This window comes from Schistocerca gregaria, chromosome 3 (genome assembly GCF_023897955.1).
Source record: "Schistocerca gregaria isolate iqSchGreg1 chromosome 3, iqSchGreg1.2, whole genome shotgun sequence".
NCBI lineage: Eukaryota > Metazoa > Arthropoda > Insecta > Orthoptera > Acrididae > Schistocerca > Schistocerca gregaria.
Genome location: NC_064922.1, coordinates 19517905 through 19525305, shown reverse-complemented (window position 1 = coordinate 19525305; position 7401 = coordinate 19517905).

Here is a 7401-nt window from a genome sequence, read left to right as displayed (position 1 = left end):
ACGGCATCTGTTATCAGCAGTCACAACTAGCAACACCAGTAGCAGCCGACTGCACGCAAAGAATAGGAATGTGCAGTGGGATTTACGTGAACTCGGCGCAAGGCAGATCTTTCCGACATAGGCTTGAGAATCTTACGGGAACACTTGTACTGTTTCTAAATTGAGTGTAGGCGTGGGAGGAGGGTGCTTGCCGCGCACTAATAACAGCACGCCTGCCAATTGTGGATGCTAATCATTCGCTTGTATGTTCCTAGACACATCTGCAGGCTGAGAATTATTCCACTTGCATGGCAAGGTGCGCATGTAGGTGTGTTAAAAAATCTGGAGGCACTGAGTATTGATCCCAGTACCTGTCGCATACTAAGCGAGCGCTCTACCATCTGAGCTACGCCCGCCCCCCCCGAAGACTAATGGTGCTACATATAGCCATATAGACGACATAGACCCTTGCACTCCCATTATTCAGCAGACAAACACTACTCTCTATGTATCCGTTAGGGTGTCTTTCAGGTTTCGTGCATTCTGTATCGAATCGTAGTTGGCCACAATGAAAGTGGCACGTATAACGTTGAAAATAGAGTTCGGACACCGCTCTGAGTAAGATGAACGTGTTGTCCACCCTCTAGACTTCAATGAAGTTAAGCCGTGATACCTAAAACAGATCTGCACTCGATGACACCTCGATAACAGCCGGTACCCACACTTACATCTTGCTCTCCTTACGTCAGTATACATCATATCAGTCTGTGACGCTGGCTTTGCAACATCTTGCGTGCCTTTAGGTTCGCCGCGACCAACACTTACCAAGCACTGACCACAAAAAATGGAGGCGCCGCGGCTTGAACCCTGCACCTTTCACATGCGAAGGGAACGCCTTACCAACTGAGCTACGCCACATGCACGACCAAACTGCGCTATTCCCCATTCATTGCGACTCTGATGCGCACGGACACGATGGTTGGTTGGTTTGTAGCGGTGAAGGGAGCAGAGTACAAAGGCGCGGACACGTTCATATACACAAAAGTTCCAAGTAGTTTCGATGCTCTGGTATTACAAATGCAAATTCCGTCTGTTTTTAACGTCTTAAATTGAAAGAGCCGTCACAAATTGCTCCGTTTTCACTCCTTGTCGACAATCATACAGCACCTGAGGTAACAAACACATCTCGAGCCCCATTGTGCACTCCATTATTCATGCCAACTCAGTGCCTCGCTCTTTACTACTGTGTACCAATCTTGTCGTCCAGCTGCAAAACACTGGGCCACAACAAGTTTCCGCGTTTCCATTGCACTGCGCATACTACAAAACGCTCCCCAAACTTGCCACTCACCCACGCAGCCGACTTTTCAGACTTTCCACGACGCTCACGCTAGTGACAACATTATTTATAGTTCGACGTCGCGCCAAAGCGAATGAGCACATTTCGCCTACGGCTTAGGCCGCCCTCCTAGTGTGGCTGCTCGGTGTCTGCAGGCAGCGAGGGTCTGCAAGCTGCCTGTGTTCGCACCTATGTCACCTGTCCTTGCTTGTCAGAGACAGACTATCGCAAAACATACAACTCACTCCATGAATTGATTGCTACGGCATCTGTTATCAGCAGTCACAACTAGCAACACCAGTAGCAGCCGACTGCACGCAAAGAATAGGAATGTGCAGTGGGATTTACGTGAACTCGGCGCAAGGCAGATCTTTCCGACATAGGCTTGAGAATCTTACGGGAACACTTGTACAGTTTCTAAATTAAGTGTAGGCGTGGGAGGAGGGTGCTTCCCGCGCACTAATAACAGCACGCTTGCCAATTGTGGATGCTAATCATTCGCTTGTATCTTCCTAGACACATCTGCTGGCTGTGAATTATTCCACTTGCATGGCAAGGTGCGCATGTAGGTGTGTTAAAAATTCTGGAGGCACTGGGTATTGATGCCAGTACCTCTCGCATACTAAGCGAGCGCTCTACCATCTGAGCTACGCCAGCCCCCCACGAAGATTAATGGTGCTACATACAGCCATATAGACGACACAGACCCTTGCACTCCCATTATTCAGCAGACAAACACTACTCTCTATGTATCCGTTAGGGTGTCTTTCAGGTTTCGTGCATTCTGTATCGAATCGTAGTTGGCCACAATGAAAGTGGCACGTATAACGTTGAAAATAGAGTTCGGACACCGCTCTGAGTAAGACGAACGTGTTGTCCACCCTCTAGACTTCAATGAGTTTAAGCCGTGATACCTAAGACAGATCTGCACTCGATGACACCTCGATAACAGCCGGTCCCCACACTTACATCTTGCTCTCCTTACGTCAGTATACATCATATCAGTCTGTGACGCTGGCTTTGCAACATCTTGCGTGCCTTTAGGTTCGCCGCGACCAACACTTACCATGCACTGACCACAAAAAAAAAAAGGCGCCGCGGCTTGAACCCTGCACCTTTCACATGTAAAGCAAACGCTCTACCAACTGAGCTACGCCACATGCACGACCAAACTGCGTTATTCCCCATTCTTTGCGACTCTGATGCGCACGGACACGATGGTTGGTTGGTTTGTAGCGGTGAAGGGAGCAGAGTACAAAGGCGCGGACACGTTCATATACACAAAAGTTCCAAGTAGTTTCGATGTTCTGGTATTACAAATGCAAATTCCGTCTGTTTTTAACGTCTTAAACTGAAAGAGCCGTCACAAATTGCTCAGTTTTCACTCCTTGTCGACAATCATACAGCACCTGAGGTAACAAACAAATCTCGAGCCCCATTGTGCACTCCATTATTCATGCCAACTCAGTGCCTCGCTCTTTACTACTATGTACCAATCTTGTCGTCCAACTGCAAAACACTGGGCCACAACAAGTTTCCGCGTCTCCATTGCACTGCGCATACTACAAAACGCTCCCCAAACTTGGCACTCACTCACGCAGAAGACTTTTCCGACTTTCCACGACGCTCACGCAACCCTCACGCTAGTGACAGCATTATTTATAGTTCGACGTCGCGCCAAAGCGAATGAGCACATTTCGCCTACGGCTTAGGCCGCCCTCCTAGTGTGGCTGCTCGGTGTCTGCAGGCAGCGAGGGTCTGCAAGCTTCCTGTGTTCGCACCTATGTCACCTGTGCTTGCTTGTCACAGACAGACTATCGCAAAACATACAACTCACTCCATGAATTGATTGCTACGGCATCTGTTATCAGCAGTCACAACTAGCAACACCAGTAGCAGCCGACTGCACGCAAAGAATAGGAATGTGCAGTGGGATTTACGTGAACTCGGCGCAAGGCAGATCTTTCCGACATAGGCTTGAGAATCTTACGGGAACACTTGTACTGTTTCTAAATAAAGTGTAGGCGTGGGAGGAGCGTGCTTCCCGCGCACTAATAACAGCACGCTTGCCAATTGTGGATGCTAATCATTCGCTTGTATCTTCCTAGACACATCTGCAGGCTGAGAATTATTCCACTTGCATGGCAAGGTGCGCATGTAGGTGTGTTAAAAATTCTGGAGGCACTGGGTATTAGTCCCAGTACCTCTCGCAAACTAAGCGACCGCTCTACCATCTGAGCTACGCCCGCCCTCCCGAAGACTAATGGTGCTACATACAGCCATATAGACGACACAGACCCTTGCACTCTCATTATTCAGCAGACTAACACTACTCTCTATGTATCCGTTAGGGTGTCTTTCAGGTTTCGTGCATTCTGTATCGAATCGTAGTTGGCCACAATGAAAGTGGCACGTATAACGTTGAAAATAGAGTTCGGACACCGCTCTGAGTAAGACGAACGTGTTGTCCACCCTCTAGACTTCAATGAGGTTAAGCCGTGATACCTAAGACAGATCTGCACTCGATGACACCTCGAAAACAGCCGGTCCCCACACTTACATCTTGCTCTCCTTACGTCAGTATACATCATATCAGTCTGTGACGCTGGCTTTGCAACATCTTGCGTGCCTTTAGGTTCGCCGCGACCAACACTTACAATGCACTGACCACAAAAAATGGAAGCGCCGCGGCTTGAACCCTGCACCTTTCACATGCGAAGCGAACGCTCTACCAACAGAGCTACGCCACATGCACGACCAAACTGCGCAATTCCCCATTCTTTGCGACTCTGATGCGCACGGACACGATGGTTGGTTGGTTTGTAGTGGTGAAGGGAGCAGAGTACAAAGGCGCGGACACGTTCATATACACAAAAGTTCCAAGTAGTTTCGATGCTCTGGTATTACAAATGCAAATGTCGTCTGTTTTTAACGTCTTAAATTGAAAGAGCCGTCACAAATTGCTCCGTTTTCACTCCTTGTCGACAATCATACAGCACCTGAGGTAACAAACACATCTCGAGCCCCATTGTGCACTCCATTATTCATGCCAACTCAGTGCCTCGCTCTTTACTACTGTATACTAATCTTGTCGTCCAACTGCAAAACACTGGGCCACAACAAGTTTCCGCGTCTCCATTGCACTGCGCATACCACAAAACGCTCCCCAAACTTGGCACTCACCCACGCAGCCGACTTTTCCGACTTTCCACGACGCTCATGCAACGCTCACGCTAGTGACAGCATTATTTATAGTTCGACGTCGCGCCAAAGCGAATGAGCACATTTCGCCTACGGCTTAGGCCGCCCTCCTAGTGTGGCTGCCCGGTGTCTGCAGGCAGCGAGGGTCTTCTAGCTTCCTGTGTTCGCACCTATGTCACCTGTGCTTGCTTGTCAGAGACAGACTATCGCAAAACATACAACTCACTCCATGAATTGATTGCTACGGCATCTGTTATCAGCAGTCACAACTAGCAACACCAGTAGCAGCCGACTGCACGCAAAGAATAGGAATGTGCAGTGGGATTTACGTGAACTCGGCGCAAGGCAGATCTTTCCGACATAGGCTTGAGAATCTTACGGGAACACTTGTACTGTTTCTAAATAAAGTGTAGGCGTGGGAGGGGGGTGCTTCCAGCGCACTAATAACAGCACGCTTGCCAATTGTGGATGCTAATCATTCGCTTGTATCTTCCTAGACACATCTGCAGGCTGAGAATTATTTCACTTGCATGGCAAGGTGCGAATGTAGGTGTGTTAAAAATTCTGGAGGCACTGGGTGTTGATGCCAGTAACTCTCGCATACTAAGCGAGCGCTCTACCATCAGAGCTCCGCCCGCCCCCCACGAAGACTAAAGGTGCTACATACAGCCATATAGACGACACAGACCCTTGCACTCCCATTATTCAGCAGACAAACACTACTCTCTATGTATCCGTTAGGGTGTATTTCAGGTTTCGTGCATTCTGTATCGAATCGTAGTTGGCCACAATGAAAGTGGCACGTATAACGTTGAAAATAGAGTTCGGACACCGCTCTGAGTAAGACGACCGTGTTGTCCACCCTCTAGACTTCAATGAGGTTAAGCCGTGATACCTAAGACAGATCTGCACTCGATGACACCTCTATAACAGCCGGTCCCCACACTTACATCTTGCTCTCCTTACGTCAGTATACCTCATATCAGTCTGTGACGCTGGCTTTGCAACATCTTGCGTTGCTTTAGGTTCGCCGCGACCAACACTTACCATGCACTGACCACAAAAAATGGAGACGCCTCGGCTTGAACGCTGCACCTTTCACATGTGAAGCGAGCGCTCTACCATCTGAGCTACGCCCCAGGCACGACCAAACTGCGCTATTCCCCATTCTTTGCGAATCTGATGCGCACGGACACGATGGTTGGTTGGTTTGTAGCGGTGAAGGCAGCAGAGTACAAAGGCGCGGACACGTTCATATACACAAAAGTTCCAAGTAGTTTCGATGCTCTGGTATTACAAATGCAAATTCCGTCTGTTTTTAACGTCTTAAATTGAAAGAGCCGTCAGAAATTACTCCGTTTTCACTCCTTGTCGACAATCATACAGCACCTGAGGTAACAAACACATCTCGAGCCCCATTGTGCACTCCATTATTCATGCCAACTCAGTGCCTCGCTCTTTACTACTGTGTACCAATCTTGTCGTCCAACTGCAAAACACTGGGCCACAACAAGTTTCCGCGTCTCCATTGCACTGCGCATACTACAAAACGCTCCCCAAACTTGGCACTCACCCACGCAGCCGACTTTTCCGACTCTCCACGACGCTCACGCTAGTGACAGCATTATTTATAGTTCGACGTCGCGCCAAAGCGAATGAGCACATTTCGCCTACGGCTTAGGCCGCCCTCCTAGTGTGGCTGCTCGGTGTCTGCAGGCAGCGAGGGTCTGCTAGCTTCCTGTGTTCGCACCTATGTCACCTGTGCTTGCTTGTCAGAGACAGACTATCGCAAAACATACAACTCACTCCATGAATTGATTGCTACGGCATCTGTTATCAGCAGTCACAACTAGCAACACCAGTAGCAGCCGACTGCACGCAAAGAATTGGAATGTGCAGTGGGATTTACGTGAACTCGGCGCAAGGCAGATGTTTCTGACATAGGCTTGAGAATCTTACGGGAACACTTGTACTGTTTCTAAATAAAGTGTAGGCGTGGGAGGAGGGTGCTTCCCGCGCACTAATAACAGCACGCTTGCCAATTGTGGATGCTAATCATTCGCTTGTATCATCCTAGACACATCTGCAGGCTGAGAATTATTCCACTTGCATGGCAAGGTGCGCATGTAGGTGTGTTAAAAATTCTGGAGGCACTGGGTATTGATCCCAGTACCTCTCGCATACTAAGTGAGAGCTCTACCATCTGATCTACGCCCGCCCCCCACGAAGACTAATGGTGCTACATACAGCCATATAGACGACACAGACCCTTGCACTCCCATTATTCAGCAGACAAACACTACTCTCTATGTATCCGTTAGGGTGTATTTCAGGTTTCGTGCATTCTGTATCGAATCGTAGTTGGCCACAATGAAAGTGGCACGTATAACGTTGAAAATAGAGTTCGGACACCGCTCTGAGTAAGACGAACGTGTTGTCCACCCTCTAGACTTCAATGTGGTTAAGCCGTGATACCTAAGACAGATCTGCACTCGATGACACCTCGATAACAGCCGGTCCCCACACTTACATCTTGCTCTCCTTACGTCAGTATACATCATATCAGTCTGTGACGCTGGCTTTGCAACATCTTGCGCGCCTTTAGGTTCGCCGCGACCAACACTTACAATGCACTGACCACAAAAAATTGAGGCGCCGCGGCTTGAACCCTGCACCTTTCACATGCGAAGCGAACGCTGTACAAACTGAGCTACGCCCCAGGCACGACCAAACTGCGCTATTCCCCATTCTTCGCGACTCTGATGCGCACGGACACGATGGTTGGTTGGTTTGTAGCGGTGAAGGCAGCAGAGTACAAAGGCGCGGACACGTTCATATACACAAAAGTTCCAAGTAGTTTCGATGCTCTGGTATTACAAATG